At 39.1% G+C, this 19644-nt stretch overlaps 1 protein-coding gene and 1 long non-coding RNA gene across 4 annotated transcripts in view; both read right to left on the bottom strand.

The window, feature by feature from the left end:
- The window catches only part of CNNM2 (cyclin and CBS domain divalent metal cation transport mediator 2), a 153820-nt gene that overhangs the window by 59218 nt on the left and 74958 nt on the right, over positions 1-19644 (bottom strand). The gene's annotated exons all lie outside the window — the stretch shown is intronic.
- On the bottom strand, positions 5866-19639 carry LOC144218549 (uncharacterized). Its single transcript, XR_013331191.1, has 3 exons — positions 19469-19639; positions 12336-12448; positions 5866-6234 (listed from the first exon to the last, which is right to left on the bottom strand). It is a non-coding gene; the product is annotated as an uncharacterized LOC144218549 (long non-coding RNA).

Raw genomic sequence — 19644 nt, 5'->3', positions numbered from 1 at the left:
GCTAAAGCCCCAAAAAAAAAAAAAAAAAAAAAAAAAAAAAAAGAACTCATAGACAAATGGATGAACTTCTTCCAGGGGCGCAACTGCTACAGAGAAAAACAACAAAATCAAACCATCCTTATCAGCCAAAACTCAAATTGATGGATCAGTATGGACAAGAATAGATTAGTGAAGAGCTTCAAAGATGGACCCTGTACCTGGAAACCTGTAGCAAGAACATGTAGTATGAAAGTAAGGACCAAGTAGAGTTAATAGCATGTGAATCCTAAAAGCTGAGATAAAGAACCCAACAGCTGGGCTCCACAGCAGAAGACTGGGATAAGAAACTCTCTTCGAAGATACCAGAACAGGACAAAAAGATGGAGCACTGAAGCAATATTAACCAGTAGAGGACTGCCGTGAAACATCACCATCTCTGTGTAATCAGAGGCCCGGGCGTGGGGGACACGAAGAGAGAATATCTAATGACCTACTAACTGAGAACTCTCAGATTTAGAAAGAGATGTGGGGCTTTGGACTGAAAGGATTCATAAAGTAAACAGAAAAGAGGGGGTGGTAAGTGGGTTTTACAACTAGTTACAGTGTAATTAAATGAAAAGTACCAAAAAAGAAAGAAAAACTCCCAGAGTTTATAGAAAAAGTCAATCATTCGTAAAGAGAACCAAGAATTGGACGGACTCTGGATTGCTCAAAAGCAACACGAGTTCTAAGAAATTGATGGGTATTTTCAGAGGTGGAAGGGTGGGGGTGGGTGGGGGAAGAACTTCAAAACTTCAAATTTATACTTAAATTACCATTTAAATACAAGGGTAAAATTAATATATTTCAAGCATACAAGGCCTCAGAAGATTTATCACAGTTTCTTAGAAGTCTTCTAGAAAGAAGAAATACCTATTCTGTAATACAAATTTACCATTGTCTAAATGAGGTACAAAACAAAACAAAAAAAAAGTAAATCCACATCAATTCCAGAACTAAAATTATTCAGAAATCAAAGCAGTTTTACTGGTTGATGGGGCATAGTGGGGAGGGGGGTGTAGAGAGGAAGGGAAGAACATCGAAGATAGCTGTTCTTTTGAAGTATGTTGGGGGCAATACATACATTTAATGGTTTAAAATAGGAAAAACAAACAAGTATGTGTATTATCAAATTAGGAGTTAAAGAATAAAGATAAGAATGAAAAGAATAAAAAGAATAAAACAATTCCAAAAGAATAAAAATAGAATGTGTAACTTTCAAACCAGAGAAATATTGGATTTATCCAATAGATGGTGTAAAGGAAAAAAGAAGAGGGAAAGAGGGAAAAGGAAAAGAAGCAAAAATCAACAGAAAGTTTGAAATAAAATGGATTAAAAAGCCAAAATATAGAAATACTTTAGGGGCATCTGGGTGGCTCATTCATTTAAAACATCTGATTCTTGACTTTGGCTCAGGTCGTGATCTCACAGTTCAGGAGTTCAAGCCCCACATCAGGCTCTACACTAACACTGCGGAGCCTGCTTGGGTTCTCAGTCTCCTCTCTCTCTCCATTTTTGAGAGAGAGAGAGAAACTTAAAAAAAGTTTTTTCTAAATAAAAGTTTAAAGAAGTATTTTATGACTGATATAAATGGGTTGAGCTCACTGATATACTCAGAATGATTTTGAAACAAGATATAAAGTAATATGTGCTCATGAGGAAGTAATTTGGAAAACAGTCTAGGGTGCTTTCCTCTCAGGTCATGCATGATCTCACAGTTCAGGAGTTTGAACTCCATGTCAGGCTCTACACTGACAGCTCAGAGCCTGGAACCTGCTTCAGATTTGGTGCCTCCCTCTCTCTGCTCCTCCCCCACTTACACTCTTTTTCTCTTCTCAAAAATAAACATTTTAAAAAAATTGTAAAACAATTAGTCTAATGAAGGAATTAAAAATTGCTCATAATCGGGGTGCCTAAGTGATTCAATCGTTAAGCATCTGACTTCAGCTCAGGTCATGATCTCGCAGTTAGTGAGTTTGAGCCCCGCATCAGGCTCTGAGCTTGAAGCCTCCTTCACTTTCTGTGTCTCCCTCTCTCTACCTCTCCCCTGCTCGTGTGCACTCTCTCTCTCTCTCTCTCTAAAAGGATAAGCATTTAAAAGTAAATAAAAATCACTGATAATCTTACCTTTCAGACACTGAGGGTTTTTTTTGTTTAAGTTTATTTTATTTTGAGAGAGACAGAGACTGAGAGAGACAGAGAGAGACCAAAAGAGACAGAACAAGTGCACACAAGCAGGAGAGAGAGGGAGGGGGCACAGAGGATCTGAAGCAGGCTCTACCCTGACAGCAGCAAGCCCAACGTAGGGCGAACCTCAAGATTATCACCGGAGCCAAAGTCAGACGTTCAATCGGCTGAGCCACCCAGGCACCCCCAGACACTTTTTTTTTTTTAATCAAAGTGTATATATTACTTTTTTCCGCAAAATACTTTTGCACATTAGGTATTAAAAATCTCTCCATATTATGTATTTACCCAAAATATACAAAACATTAAAGGGATATACCCTCCTCTATGTTTATAGCAGCATTTTCTACAATATCCAAATTATGGAAAGAGCCCAAACGTCCACTGATAGATGCATGGATAAAAAAAAGATGTGGTGTGTGTACTACTCAGACATAAATATTACTCAACCACAAAAAAGAATGAAATCTCGCCATTTGTAACAACATGGATGGAGCTAGAGAGTACAATGCTAACCAAAATAAGTCAATCAGAAAAAGATAAATACCATATGATTTCACTCACATGTGGACTTTAACAAAACAAAGTGGGGAAAAAGAGACAAACTAAGGAACAGACCTTTTTTTTGAGAGAGAGTACACACGCATGAGTCGGGGAAGGTCAGAGAAAGAGAGAAGGAGAGAGAATCCCAAGCAGGCTCACCGCTCAGCACGGAGCTAATGCGGAGCTCAATTCTCACAATCACGAGATCATGACCTGAGCCCAAATCAAGAGTCAGACACTTAACTGAGTGAGCCACTCAGGCATCCCATAGGCTCAACTATACAGAACACATTGATGGTTACCAGAGGGGAGGTGGATGGGTGGATGGGGAAACAGGTGATGGGAGACTGAGGAGGGCACTTGCTGTGATAAGCACTGGGTGATATATGGCAGAGCTGAATCACCTGACTGTACACCTGAAATTACATTGTGTGTTAACTATACTGGAATTAAATAATATCTCCATACTTATATACACTTATAATGATTTTTAGTGGCTAAATAGTAGTTCTATGTTGTACAGCCCTAATTGTTAGGTACCTATTCATTACACGTAATTATTATATATGTTAGATATTTCATGTTCTTCCCAATGTTTCATCTTTCATAGAATATTTGACAATTCCTTCTGGTAAAACTACCCTTCCCTGACTGCCACCTCCACACAGTTTAGAGGCCCACAAAGGTGATGCTGCAGTAAGGCCCTCTGTCACTGGGCTCTCCTCTCTCCTCTACTGGACAACTCCCATTACCACATTAAAAGCCTGAAATACTTCCCACCTTTAAAACCAAAAAACTTCTCCAGATCCCCTCTCTTCTGCTATCACTCCATTTCTTTACTTTTCTTCATAGCAAAACCACAGAAAGAAGGGTTTCCATCCGTCGTCTCCATTTCTTCCTCAACATGCTCCAAACCAGTCTTGTCCAACGAAACCACTTATGAAGAACCCCCATGACCTCTCATTTGGCTAAACCCAATGATCAATTCTTAGCCCTCATCTTATCTATGATAACTTCCTTCTTGAAGCAATCTCTTCACTTGGCTTCCGCCCCCCCAGTTCACTAACTGGCCTTCCTGCCTTATACTTGCTTTCTAGGATCAATTCCTTGCAGAATGACCCAAGTCATCTTTCAGAAATGTCATTGAGATTCTGTCACTTCTATGCTTGGAACTCTCCAAAAACTCCCCTATCATACCTAGAGTTAAAAACAAACCCCTTACCGCAATCTGCAAGGCCTTACAGATCCCTGCTCATCTTTGGGACTTAAACCTCTTTAACCCTCCCTAGCCTGGCTTCCTTTTCTCTAGATAGGTTTTGCTGGTCCTTAAGTATGCAAATATTTTACTGCCTAAGGATCTCTGCTCCCCGTTTCCACTTGTGAACCATTCTACCCTAGATCTTCAGATTACTTACTCCCCTATTTCTTTTAGGTCTCTGATCAACGGTTACCTTCTCATGAGGCCTTCCCTGCCCTATCCTATCTAAAATAGCTCCTCCCTACCATAGTCCATATGCCCTTCTTCTGTGCTGTATGGAGCACTTATCAGTATATGATATTTTATTTCATGTCTGTTCTCCACCTATATACAGAATGCACAAAGGCAAGGACATTATCTTAGTGACACGATAGCCTCCATGCCTAGACCACTGTCTGGCACACAGTGGGGGCCTAATCGTCTTTGAGTAAGACTGACTGAACATCCACATAAACAAGAACGATGTAAAAAAAAAAAAAATTACAAAATATTTCAGGCCTAACAACCTAAAAAAACCCCAAAACATCCATCCACATACCTACCAGGCATCTTAAGGAACCAAACATTACAGATATAGCTGAGCCACATGAATACCCAACTCCATCAAGGCAACTTAGCATCAGGTTCAACAGAAACCCTTAAGGCCAGGGAAGTGTTTTTATGGTTCACCCATTATTTTTTACTGGTCTTTCCGAACCAGAAAAGAAAACTATTGGACAAAGTACTCTACTGAACCAAAAACCCATGGTGCAGTCAGGTTCGAGTTTGGGGATGGAGAAAACAAAACAAAGGGAAGAAGCCCGAACAAGGGCCATGGGCAGAAAGGACCCAGCTGGTTGGTGGGTACTGCAGGAGGGCTACAGGCCTGGCTGAGGCAGCAGGTTCTAAGACGGGACGCATCCAGTGACATCACAGGAAGTTTCGACAGCCCCAACGTAACCACCAAGTAGGGCCTGCCTGCATATATCAAAGGAAATGTACGTATATGACAGAGAGGCGACAAGTGGGAGATACAAAGAAAGACAAATGGGAGACGGATGGAAAATCTTTTCAATCACAGGAATAGTTAAAAGATTTAATAAAGTCAGAGTTAAACTGGAAACACCATGACCCAAGAGAAACAGATCTTTGAGAGCTTGGTCCTGAAGGGCAGAATCAGTCATGCAACAGAACAATTTCTCGTGCCGTCAAATCTCTACCGTATCCACAGTATCCAATACTACTCTGCCACTGAATCTACTGGCTTCGGAGAGAATATCTGACTCTAGTCTGGAGGGGGTGAGGGAGGGGGAAAATCAAGATGGGACTGGAATGGCTTGTTTTTGCCACGAAGTCTAGAAAGGAGCCAATTTAAAGGGCCAAATGGCAACCTGACCATTAACTCCATGAAAATGCATGCCTTAATGGTATTTAAAAGGGAGAAATCTTCTGAACTGTATGGTACGTGTAGTGAAGAGGGCACAAGGAGGTTAAAAACCAGTCAGGCTTACCTAGCTGACATGGGGCCGAAAGGTCATGATGTCATCTGCCTAGAGGAGCATGTTTCTCTTAATTCACATAAAAGATACTATTTGTGCTAGAGATGACCTGTGGTAAAAGATTACTGTGCACATATGATTTCCAACAATATTAGTTAAAAATGTTACATGAAGGGGTTGCCTGGGGGCTCAGTTGGTTAAGCATCGGACTCTTGAGTTCAGCTCAGATCATGATCACACAGTCATGAGATGGGGCCCTGTGATAAGCTTTGGGCTGAGTGTGGAGACTGCCTGGGATTCTTTCTCCCTCTCTCTCTGCCCCTCCCCTCCCCCAATATTTATTGAAAGTTTTATCAATCAACCCAAATTACAACACATGACTAAAGGACAAAGTTCCACCTGTGCAAATCAAACAGGCAAGATGCCCAGGCAAGGTCCGGGTAAGGTCTGCAGAATCGTAGCTAAGCCCCTGTGGTAAAAAATTGGGTAAGTACAGCATACAAAAAGAGGTGCAAGCTTGAACAGTCCCATTACTATTAAAGGGGTTTATGCCAATAGAACAAGCCTGGAATTATGACTGCCTGGGTGGCTCAGTCAGTTAAGTGTCTAACTCCGGCTCAGGTCAGGATCTTGCGGCTCAGGAGTTTGAGCCCGGTGTCGGGCTCTGTGCTGACAGCAGAGCTTGGAGCCTGCTTCCGATTCTGTCTCTCCCTCTCTCGGCCTCTTCCCTGCTCACCCGGTCTCGCTTGCCTTTAAAAATAAACATTAAAAAATTTATTTTAAAAAAGCCTGGAATTATTTTTTTTTGAAATATTTTTATTTATTTCTAGGAGAGAGCGAGAGCGAGAGCGAGAGAGAGAGACAGCATGAGCAGGGGAGGGTCAGAGAGAGAGGGAGATACAGACTCTGAAATAGGCTCCAGGCTCTGAGCTGGCAGTCAGCACAGAGCCCGACACGGGGCTCGAACCCACGAACCGCGAGATCATGACCTAAGCGAAAGTTGGACGCTTAACCAACTAAACCACCCAGGCGCCCCTAAACAAGCCTGGAATTATTGATCCAGACTTGTATTTCCAACCTATCACCCTACAATAGGTTTGAAACATCTATTTTGGTTGGGTAAATAAATCTGTAACCCTTGAACGAAGAGAGAGCTGACATTTTTGTTTAAGTTGTATTTATACAAGTAACAACTTTTATAACGATTGTGCTCATTAGTGTATGCTCTTAAACTGTTCAAAATTCTTGACACTGTGTCCTATTAAAATTATACCCCCAAAAATCTATTAGAAGTTTAAAGTACTCCAAGAAATCAGATACATTAAATTCCTAAATAATGGTTTGAAATGTTTAAGAAACCCTCATCAAATTCATAAATTGTCTTAACAGGATTAACTTAAAAGCTAGCAAATGTTTTTAATATTAACAAAATATAGATCCACAGAGTATTTCCAAGTTTTTGTGTGTGTGTGTTTGTTTTGAGAAACACATACAGGGGAGGGGCAGAGATAGAAGGAGAGAGAGAATCCCAAGCAGGATCCACGCCTGGTTCAGAACCCATCAGACTCCATCTTACAACCATGAGACCATCATGACTTGAGCCAAAATCAAGAGTTGTACATTTGGGGCGCCTGGGTGGCTCAGTCGGTTAAGTGTCTGACTTCAGCTCAGGTCATGATCTCAAGGTTCATGGGTTCAAGCCCTGCATCAGGCTCTGTGCCAACAGCTAGCCCAGAGCCTGGAGCCTATCTTCAGATTCTGGGTCTCCCTTTCTCTCTGATCCTCCCCTGCTCACACTGTCTGTCTGTCTCTCTCTTTCTCAAAAATAAAGAAACATTAAAAAAAAAAAAAGAGTTGTACATTTAACCTACTAGAGCCACCCAGGCGCCCCACAGGGTAGTCTTAAAGGCTTAGAGAATAATAAGCTTTTGAAGTCATGATTGTAATAAGCTAAACTCTAACCAAAACAGAAGTAACTCACAGGGCTGCCTGGCAAAACAGGACCAGAGAGACCCTACAATGAAATTCCTGCCCTGCTAGCTCACTTTGGGCAACTTACTTAATTGAAGCTTTATGCCTCAGGGTCTTTATTTGTAAAACAAAGTAACAGTACTTACATCCAAGCCCTTGGGAGGACTGAATTAACACACATAAAGCATTTCAATAGTTATGCAGATTTTAAGTTGCTCTATAAACATTAGCTATGCTGCCTATCATCATCATTGGCTGATTATCACCTGACAAGACTATGAATGCCTTCAGGACAAGAACTTGTCCTATTTGTCTCTATATTCCTAGCATTTAGCACACTGCCAGGTACCCAACAGGTACTCATATATTGCCTTAATTTAACCGACTAAGATTCTAGCTGTTGGGCTGTGGGTCGCAAGCTGTAATACATAAAGAGTAGCCAACATGATAAATGGCAGGAACAAAGATAAAAGGGCCAATAAAAACAAAACCCCAAAATTTTACCCAGTCAAAAAATTCCGTTTCTTGGAATTTTTAAAAACTTATTCTAGGAGTTTCTCAAGGTCAAAATTTTATTAAGAGAAGTCCAGTTGGGATTGGCTGGTGATAGATGATCCAAACGTGGACCCTAGATCTAGAGACTGAATACAAAATTTGAGATCCCAGGGTGCCTGGATGGTTCAGTTGTTTGAAAGTCCAACTTCGACCCAGGTCATGCTCTCACCGTTCCGGGAGTTTGAGCCCCACATCGGGCTCTCTCCTGTCAGTGCGGAGCCCACTTCAGAGCCTCTGTCCCCTTCTCTGTCTGTACCTCCCTCCCTCTTTCTCTCTCTCTCTCTCTCAAAAATAAACATAAAAAAAAAGAATTTGTGATTTCTCCCCAATAAATTTAATCTAGCACAATTTACCGTGTAGAATTAATTACTTCAAGTTTTTCCAACCACCAAAGTTTGTTTCTGAATTAAAGTACAATACCGTCTTAACCCATTCAATACAGGTACCCTTTGATTTTCCATTGCTCTTACATTTTCCAGTTTAGTCTCATTTGGGGGTAATTGCTAGTAGTCTAGATGGAAAAATTTCCTGGCAGTTGTTCCATTCACAGCCATTTAGAAAGCCCTGCTTGCGTCAGTCCCTGTTTTCTGCTCGGATAAGGGGCTGTTACTTCAGACCCCTATTTTGCTTGGTGTCCCATAGTCACACTTCATTGCATACACCCTGTGCTGGCTTCTACTAATAGCCTTTCAAAGCAAAAGGCTTTATCTACCCACCAGGTTAGCAGATTCATCTTTCCTTCGAGTACTAAGGCCAAAGAGCCTGTAATTCCATCAACAGACATCACATGACTGCAGTAATATTAACAGTAATTCACAATTATGGAGTGCCTGTGCATGCTAGGCACTATGCGGATCAGATTTCATTATCCAAGAACCCCATGAAGAAGAGATTAGCTCCATTTTATAAGTCACAAAACAGACTCTCAAAGGCTAATGAACATTCCCTTCCAAAGACTCTAGTCTACCCAAAATAGTTTCTCCTTATGAATAGGGCCTTCTGAACCACCATCCTCCTTTTCTAAGAAATTAAAGGTCAAAGATTATATATAGCAGTATATATAAGAGTGTGTATGTGTAGACAGTATATACGTAAGAAGTATGTAGTATGTTATATATATATAGGTAGTATATATATAAGAAGAGTATAGAGACCGATCTGAACTCTAGCTCTGATTCCAAAATTCCTGTTGTTGATTATTTTGCTATGCTATCTATACAATTTAGTGAAGTCTTTCATAGATTTCCCTTCCATTCCAAGCTAAGGATAAAAAAGTCTGCCTGAAAAGACTGTTTTGTATCGTACTTCTCATGTTTGAACAAAGAGAAAGAAAAAGAAGAAAAGAAAGGCTATGGAAACTCTTCCCTCCCAAGGGTCCTAAAGTCTTACTTACAACAGCAGATGACACCACACTGAAAGGTTATTAAATACTGAGGCCTTTCTAGAACATTCTCCAATGTTTTCAGAACTTCAGTAAACTGCTTAACTTGTAGGTAAGTAAATACAACTTTTTGCAATTCAATTTAAGATTTATTTTAAAAAAGAGGTTTCAAGCCATCTGTCTTTTTCTCCTAAAACCCAATGATAAGTTATTCTATAACCTGTATCACACAATGGTCTACTCAGCTCCGTTTGGATTAATGAACTTGCACTCACTTATTTTCAGACGGTCTCATTCTAGAATTCTTACTGGTAGAAAATACTTTCAAGATTCAATCTAGTATCCAATGCTCAATTTAACTCACTTTGAATAAATTCATTTATACCAGATTAGTTAATAATGGTATCTCTAACACAAAATTTTATTGTTTAGCTTTTTGTTTTTAAATGAGCCTAGAATTTAAAATGGGAACTTCAAGGATGATTCTATGGTATTTGGATATTACCAAAGTTTCTGAGTTCAAAAATTTAACATCTCCAACAACTAGAAAATTTGTTAAAATATCCTTGGATCTGAAACCTACAACTATACATTGCAATCTAAACTTACACAGAAAAGTGCAAGTTTCCTCAAATTTACATCTTAAAAATGTGTATAAAATTGATCCCCAATGAGATCTTTAAATTTTTAAAAAATTTTTAATATTTATTCTTGAGAGAGAGAGTGAGAGTATAAGCAGGGGAAGGGAAGAAAGGGGGAGACAGAATCTGAAGCAGGCTCCAGGCTCTGAGCTGTCAGCAGAGAACCCAATGTGGGGTTTGAAGTCATGAACCTCAATATGGTGACCCGAGCTAAAGTCAAGTGCTGACCAACCCAGGCGCTCTTTAAATTTTTTAAATGTTTTTATTTTTATTTTTGAGAAGGGAGGTGAGAGAAAGGGGAGAGGAAGAGAGAGGAGAGAGAGAGAGAGGGAGGGAGGGAAGGAATGAGTGGGGGAGGGGCAGAAAGAGAGGGAGACACACAGAACTCAAAGCAGGCTGTCAGCACACAGCTGGCTCAAACTCATCAACTGTGAGACCATGACCTGAAGCTTACACAACTGAGCTAGCCAGGTGCTCCCCTGCCCCCAATAATGTCTTTTTCATACAAATTAACATCTCCTTACCTCAGGAAAGCATTCAGATGAAATTTACTTTAATAAAGTAATTCTGATATTATGTATTAACAGTATAAATAAATCTACAAATCTATTAGAGAACATTTAAAATAGAAAAAAGAGGATACATAGCGTTTAATACACATTGCACCAACTGCTTTTAAGAATACAAGATCTATTTTTCTATAACCAGAACATTGCATTTTGTCAATTTTTAAATTTTATTTAATGAAATGGATTAAGTAGGTCTCATTTTGATTACCAGGTTAGATTTAACAGTTTTAGGTTTAGTGGCTTTTGTCAATAGGTTTATTTCTCCTGTTCATCTCCTCTATTTTTCTACTGGTGTGCTTGTTTTACTTGAGAGAGCAAAAGCACACGGGAAACAGGGCAGGAGTTGGGGTTGAAGCTACGGAGAATCTCTTATGGGGTTCAATCACACAACCCTGGGATCATGACCTGACCTGAAATCAAGAGTCTGACGCTCAATGGACTGACCCACCCAGGTGCCCTGCGCTTATGTGTTTTTTTTTTTTTTTAATTAAACATAAAAAAAAGCCTTTAAATATTTATCTTTGAGAGGAAAGAGCATGGGAATGAGGGAGGGGCGGGGAGAGAGAAAAGAGAGAGAATCCCAAACAGTCTCTAAGCTGTCAGCACAGAACCTGATGCAGGGCTGGATCTCACAAACCTGTGAGATCATGACTTGAGCCGAAATCAGGGGTCCCAAATGCTTAACTGACTGAGCCAGCAAGGTGCCCCTAAAAGCTCTTTTAAGTATTTTATGTAATATTTGCTTTGTAAATATTTATTCCAATAAGGTTGCCTTTTATGGTTGTAGACAAATGTGTCCATTTCATGAATTCTAGATTTTATAGAATCTTTAAAAAGCCTTCTCCAATCAAGAATATGAAAAGAGGGGTGCCTGGGGTGCTCAGCTGGTTGGGCGGCTGACTTTGGCTTAGGTCATGATCTTGCAGTCTGTGGGTTCGAGCCCCATGTCAGGTTTTGTGCTGACAGCTTGGAGCCTGGAGCCTGTTTCANAATTTGGGAGTTGTGAGTTTGAGCCCCACGCTGGATACAGAGATTAATTTAAAAAATTTTTTAATCTTAAAATTTTTTTTTTTTTTTGAAAAAAGTGTATCTTCCCATAGTTGATCCATCTGGAATTTGTTTCAACACAAGAAGTGGCATTGGCTTCTTTTGAATGTTGTTTCGGTTTTTTTATTTTTTAAATGTTTTATTTATTTCTGAGAGAGAGACAGAGACAGACAGCGTGAGCAGGTCAGAGAGAGAGGGAGATACAGAATCTGAAACAGACTCCAGGCTCGAGCTGGCTGTCAGCACAGCGCCCAATGCAGGCCTTGAACCCACGAAATGCAAGATCATGACCTGGGCCAGTCGGCTGCTTAACCGACTGAGGCACCCAGGTGCCCCTTTATATGGTCCTAAATTCTAAATTTGAGACAGGATGATCAAAAATTCATATTTTTAGTTTATCAAAGTTAGTTAAATGACAATTAATGAGGGTGGAATGTGTTGTTTTTCTAAACAGGAATACTTTTATTTTAGCCCAAGTCATTCTTGTATCTATTCTAGCTATCTTTCACCAACTCAGTCATGTTTTTCCTAGATTATTGCATCCAAAATGGAAACTTCATATTTAACGATGTAAGATTTTAATATCTCCCCCTGCTATGTTTCACATTCCCTCCTGACCATGTCAAGTACTTTAGCCCAACTATACTCAAGTATTGTCTCTAGCATATGGCTTATAATAAATCTCACCTCTTATTCCTGATTAAAAGCACATACTTTATCCTTGTCCACATGAAGGTCACTTGTCAAGGTTGATCACTTATGTAGACATACACAAGCATTCTTCAAGTTGTCAATGTTATCTAGGAAATTACAACATAAAATTGCTCATCTATTGCTAAAAGGTTAACTATTATAACTTCATTGGAGGACAATTTGGCCAAATCTACCCAAACTGCAAATGATATGCCCTGATTCAAGAATTCTAGGAGTTTATCCTACAGGTCAACTTGTACAAATGTAAAATGGTGTCAACAAGGGAATTTTTTGTATCATTAATATTCAAATGTCTGAAAACTTAAATATCCATCAATAGAAAGTTAAGTCAACAGGATACACCCATATAATACTGTGCAATGATTTAAAAAATTGGCACAAAAACAGACACTCTGATCAATAGTGTCTGTTTGACAGAATAGAGAACCCAAAAATGGCTCCACAAACGTACGGCCAACTAATCTTTGACAAAGCAGGAAAGAATATACAATGGAATAAAGACAGTCTCTTCACCAAGTAGTGCTGGGAAACATGGACAGCAGCATGCAAAAAATGAGCCTGGACCACTTTTTTTACACCATACACAAAAATAAACCCAAAACAGATGCAAGACGTAAACATAAGACCAGAGCCATCAAAATCCTCGAGGATAAAGCAAGCCAAAACCTCTGTGACCTTGGCCACAACAACTTCCTATTCAACATGTCTCTGGAGGCAAGGGAAGCAAAAGCAAAAATCAACTATTGGGACCTCATCAAAATAAAAAGCTTCTGCACAGCGAAGGAAACTAAAAGGCAACTGACAGAATGGAAGAAGGCATTTGCAAAGAGATAAAGAGTAAGTATCCAAAGTCTATAAAGAACTTCTCAAACTCAACACCCCAAAACCAAATAATCCAGTGAAGAAATGGGCAAAAAACATGAATAGACACTTCCCCAAAGAAGACATCCAGATGGCCAAGTGACACATAAAACACTGCTCAATATCACTCATCAGGGAAATACAAATCAGAACCACAAGATACCACCTTACACCCGTCAGAATGGCGCTAACATTAACAACTTAGGCAACAACAGATGTTGGTGAAGATGCAGAGAAAGAGGATCTTTTTTGCACTGCTGGTGGGAATGCAAACTGGTGCAGCCACTCTGAAAAATAGTATGGAGGTTCCTCAAAAAAATTAAAAATGGAACTACCCTACGACCCAGCAATTGCACTACTAGGTATTTATCCAAGAGATACAGGTATGCTATTTTGAAGGGGCACATGCACCCCAATGTGTATAGCAGCACTATCAACAATAGCCAATATATGGAAAAGAGCCCAAATGTCCATCGATGGGTGAATGGATAAAGAAGTACACACACACACACACACACACACACACACACACACACACACACTGGAGTATTACTCAGCCATCAAAAAAGAATGAAATCTTACCATTTCCAACTACGTGGTTGAACTAGAGGGTATTATACTAAGTAAAATTAGTCAGAAAAGACAAATATCTTATGACTTCACTCATTGAGGACTTTAAGATACAAAACAGATGAACATAAGGGAAGGAAAGCAAAAATAATATAAAAACAGGGAGGGGAACAAAACCTAAGAGACTCCTAAATATGGAAAACAGAGGGTTACTGGAGGGGTTGTGGGAGCGGGGATGGACTAAATGGGTAAGGGGCATTAAGGAATCTACTCCTCAAATCATTGTTGCACTATATGCTAGCTTGGATGTAAATTAAATAAATTAAAAAAAAGAAGAATGAGGATGTTCTTTTAGGCACCCATTCATAACACACATTGTGAGGGGAAAAAAGCAAGACACAGCAATGTGCAAACAATATGATGTCATATGTAATAAAAAGGGGCAACACACACATTTGCGTATTTATAGAAGAATTTATACAAGAATTCCTAGCATTGGGACACCTGGGTGGTTCAGTTGGTTAAGCGTCCTACCTGCTCAGGTCATCTTATGGTTCGTGGGTTTGAGTCCTCCGTTGGGCTCTGTGCTGACAGCTCAGAGCCTGGACCCTGCTTCTGATTGTATGTTTCCCTATCTCTCTACCCCTTCCCTGCTCATGCTCAGTCAGTCTTTCTCGTTCAAAAAAATAAATGTTAAAAAAAAAAATGCTCCTGGAGGAGCATTGGCTGCCTCCAGGGAGAGAGTATTGGCAACAGGAGGAAGGAATTTCACCACAAACATTAAAAATTTTCTATACTGCGACCGTATTGCCTACGCAAAAGAATAAAATTAACAATAACAAAACCTTTACCAGCTGCTTTTTGAATATGGTTTTTAAACTTATTTTTACTTGACAATCCCACTTTGTAGGCTTTTCATTTAATTCTTTTTTTGTACCATCTCCTTGGCTTCAAGTAGCTTATTTTACTTTGCCAATGGCCAAGGAATGCTACTGTTAAGCACAGAGCAGATACTTATTGACCCATTTCCTAAGCAGGTACAAAAATTAACTAGGTATCTTCCATATGCCAAGCATTGTACTGGATGTTAAGACATAAAAATATAACATATGATATCTGCTTAAAGTCATGTCACTATTATAGTTTAAATGAAAAATAAGTTTAAAAAATGTTATTTCATCAATTACAAAAAAGTAATAGAAGTTCACAGCTTTAAAAAAAGACAATGGAAACCTTAAGATGAAAACCATGCTCAATCCCACCATCAATAGATGATAATTAACATTCCATGTTTATCTTCTAAGTTTTTTGTTTTGGTTTGTTTCAGCTCACCTACATCTTTTAAAAAGCCAAAGAGAGAGGGGCGCCTGGGTGGCTCAGTCGGTTGAGCTCCGACTTCGGCTCAGGTCATGATCTCACAGTTTGTGGGTTCGAGCCCCGCATCGGGCTCTGTGCTGTCAGCAAAGAGCCCAGAGCCTGTTTCAGATTCTATATCTCCCTCTCTCTCTGACCCTCCCCTGCACACATTGCCTCTCTCTCTCTCTCTCAGAAATAAATAAAACATTAAAAAATTAAAAAAAAAAAAAAAAAGCCAAAGAGAGAGAGGGGCACCTGGGTGGCTCAGTCAGCTAAGCGTCCAACTCTTGGTTTGGGCCCAGGTCAACAATCTCCTAGTCTGGTTTGTGAAATCCAGCTCCACGCTGGGCTTTGCGCTGACAGCTCAGAGCCTGCTTGGGATTCTCTCTCTCCCTCCCTCTCTCTGCTCTTCCCCCACTCATACTTTTGTGCTCTCTCTCAAGATAAATAAACTTAAAAAAAAAAAGTCAAGATATTATATCATTTGGCAATATAGGTTTTCTCCTTGAATATATATTAACATCTTACTATTTCAACAGTATTAAAGTTTTTCCTATTTCAATACACTATTCAAATTTTAAATTTTGTTTTAAGAATTTTTAAGGTTTATTCATTTTTCAGAGACAGAAACAGAGCATGGTGGGGAGGGGGACAGATAGAGAGGGAGACACAGAATCCGAAGCAGACCCCAGGCTCTGAGCTGTCAGCACAGAGCCTGACACAGGGCTCAAACTCACAGACCGTGAGATCATGACCTGAGCTGAAGTCAGACACTTACCTGACGGAGCCATACAGATGCCCCTAAATTTTGTTTTAAATCCAAGAATTACAGATGATTATACATCCTCCTCCTGAGCTCTTCCAAAATGTTCTAACACATTATTTTAGTAGTTTCTTTTATAATTATTTCTATCTCTAACGGTTCCACCACTTACTTCTTTTGGAAATTTGTGAGATTTTTAAATAACCTTTATCAGGGGCGCCTGGGTGGCTCAGTTGGTTAAGTGTCCGACTTCGGCTCAGGTCAAAAAGATCCTTACATTTCATGTGTCTCTAGTTGTTAAAAACAAACTCAAATCTCTTCTGTTTGCATGTGACAACTTCAAAACTTGACCCAGGTGTTCTGTATGTAGGACATGACAAATACCTTGAGATGAATGGCCATAAACTGTGTAAGCTTCCAAAAAGGTGAACAGCTCTGGTCAGAATTTCTTGAAGTGGCCCTTTAGACACAGTCTATGGACTTCAACTCACTCTGAACCATTTTCATCACCTCCTACCTCTAATCCTCCGTTCTCCTAATATACTTTGTTTTTTTATTTCTCCCAATATACTTTATTGGTACTTATACATTCTTTATGTGTTACCTTCATAACCTTGAGCAATGTCATTATACTTTCATTCTCTTTTAATTACAGACAGTCTCCTTTAGCTTACCACTTTCAAGGTAGGATCCTGCCAGTCCTTTTCCATTTAGCTCCCTTCCCCTCCTTTCCTCTCTCAACTTCTATAATCTAAATCCACTCTTTTGTACAGGAGTCTCAACAACATTCTAATGGTTGTTGTACCCATCTGTTTTATGGATACATTGTAATTGACTTGATTAAACCTCTATGGAATGGATCCCAATAATGCACTCTTAAAAGCAACGCTGCAATAAACATTTTTATAACCTTTTAAACTTGTCCCATTTCTTAAGATAAATTCTTAGAACTTTCTGGGTCAAAGTACCTTATTAAGGCCACCTATCTTGCAGAAAGATTTACTTTTAAAGACTAGTTTTAAAAACTGATCAGAAAAATAATCATCCATGAACTTTCACACTATTTCCCCAAAATTAAGTTTTATTAAAAGGACTGGTTCTCATTAAGTGTCACAAAGCAGTTATTCATTTATAGATCTGTGTACTTGAAGCATTATTCTAGAAATGAAAAAAAAATGCCAGAAATTTAAATATTTGGATAGGTCTGCATACTCATAAAATGGTGCTACTTATTGACAGTTTATATAGAAAAACCATTAAACTCTGCTTTTTAACATGAATCACAATTGTATTTCTGATCTAAGGTGTAACATGATTATTAATGCCTAAAATCAGTCTCTAGAGAAAATTTAATGAATCATACATTTCTCTGAATTTCAAAGTTGGGAAATTAAGTACAACACACATTAACACACTCCCCTAATGAGAGAATGCACCCTTGAGCTTAATATATAGCTTTCCCGTAAGAAAATTTTTTCTTTAAATATCGTCCTTAAAATTTAGTTACTGAGTAATGCTCTTTCCTGGTTCAATCTCAAATTTTAAAAGTCTACTCAAATGTCATAAACCAACAGGAAATTGGCCTTAAGATTTTTGTAAGTTGGTCAGATTTTTAAGAACATTCAAAAATGATTCCATAGTTGAATGTATCAGGTTGTCTAAATGGACTGGCATTTTAGCTAGTATCATAAACTGTACTGTAAGTGGAATTTTGAAAAACCTGATTTTTCAAATGCTTGGGAATATGGATTTCAGAGCCTACACTTAAGAGAGTACAATGTGGGCACTTGAAAAATCCTTTTAAGAGGCACCTGGATGGGTCAGTCAGTTGAGCATCCGACTCTTGATTTGAGCTCAGGTCATTTTCCCAGGCCTGTGGAATTGAGCCCCATGTCAGGCTCCTTGCTGAGCATAGAAACTGCTTAAGATATATTCTTTGCATCTCTCTCTCTCTGCCTCTCCCCCTCCAGCTCATGCTCTAACAATAAATTTAGAAGTTCTTAGAAGATTAAAAAATTTAAAAAGAATTTCTAATTTAGTATTTCTAATTTAAAGCTAATGTATACACGGTGGTGACTGGCAGAGCTGGCCTCATGAGTTTGTAACCTATGCAGCCACGGGGCACCCCCATGCTCCATTTAATGCTATTCTTTTGCTGCCTTGAAATTGTTCATTTTTAAATTTTAGTATTTTTGAGAAAGAGACAGCATGAGGGGTAGCGAGGGGTAGAGAGAGGATCTGAAGCAGGCTCTGTGCTGACAACAGACAGCCCAAAGTGGGGCTCTAACTCATGAACCATAAGATCATGACCTGAGCCAAAGCTGGATGCTTAACTAAGCCACCCAGGTGCTCCGAAATTTTTCATTAAAAAAAAAAAAAGTTTATTTTCAGAGGTGGGGAGGGGCAGAGGTAAGGACNGACAAAAAAAAAAAAAAAAAAAAAAAAAATCAAGAGTCCAACACTTAACTGCCTGAGCCACCAGGCACCCCTCAAAACCTAAATTCTTATTATAACTGAATAAAAGCATTTTTATTCTCAAAGCTAATTTACGGCACCTACATACTGGGCAAATTAAGACAAACTTTATTCTGTGAATTACCGTCACGTTTTCTAGGTTTCAATGAGTTCCTCTAGAAGATAGGAGCCCACCTAGTCTAGAGAAAATGCAAACAAACTTGCAGTGCCTCAGTTGAGCTCTGTAGCATTTACGGGAAAAATTTACCCAAAAATACAGATTACTTTTTATGTTGTTAAGCTATAGATATCTTTTCATGTTAGTATTTTTGACGACCTTACCCTCTCCTTTTTAGCTGCTCAAATGTAATTCACATACCATACGTGTTACCCATTTAAAGTATAAAATTCAATGGCTTTTAGGATGTTCAGGGTTGTCCAGCCATCATCATTATCTAATTCCAGAACTTCATCAGCCCAGAAAGAAACCCATACCCAGCAGCAGCCTCCCACGTCTCCCACCATTGGCCAAGCAGTAATCTATTTTCTGTCTCTACAGATTGGCCTGTTCTGGACATTCAATAATTTTTTATAGTTTACAAAGTAAATTTTGCAATTCTTTTGTTAAATTCATTCCTAAATATTTTGTTGTACTGCAACTGAAACATTTTTCTAAATTTACTCTCCGATTGTTCATTGCACATGTACGAAAACCTAAGTGGCTTCAGCATATTGCTCTTGTTCCCTGGCTGCCATACTGCTGACTCATTTATTAGTTTTAATAGTTTCATAGTGGATTCTTCAGTATTTTCAACAGACAAGATGATGACATCTTGCAAATAAAGTCTTTCTTCCTTTCCAATCTCAGTGCCTACCTTATCCCTTTTTAAGGGCCATAAAGTATTCATTCTGTTATAATCACATTCATGTGATTAAAGACCATTTTGCCTAGAGGCAAACAAGTGTGTTTTTCAAGCTCCTCAAATTTGTTCGCTTTGAGTTAGCAAAAAAACATGAGGGATACAGGTCATTTTCTGTGTAACAGCACATACATGCTTTAAAACAAGAGCCAGAGAACAATACATTATAGCAGAATACTTACGTGGAGTTACATTTGATAGCCAAAGAAAAGAGTGGAAAGTACTTTTCTTTCCAAGTATTGAGTAGCTTGTCAATTATGCATATTGATGTGGTCAGCCAGAGCATTCTAATTTCCTTTGCCACCGCACTAAATAAAGCCCTAAGGGGCTTCCTCACTCTAGATCCAGGTAAAACCAC

Source organism: Crocuta crocuta, unplaced genomic scaffold (genome assembly GCF_008692635.1).
Source record: "Crocuta crocuta isolate KB4526 unplaced genomic scaffold, BGI_CrCroc_1.0 scaffold619, whole genome shotgun sequence".
NCBI lineage: Eukaryota > Metazoa > Chordata > Mammalia > Carnivora > Hyaenidae > Crocuta > Crocuta crocuta.
The sequence above is the reverse complement of the archived record's forward strand: the minus strand, read 5'-3'. Positions and strand labels throughout refer to the sequence as shown.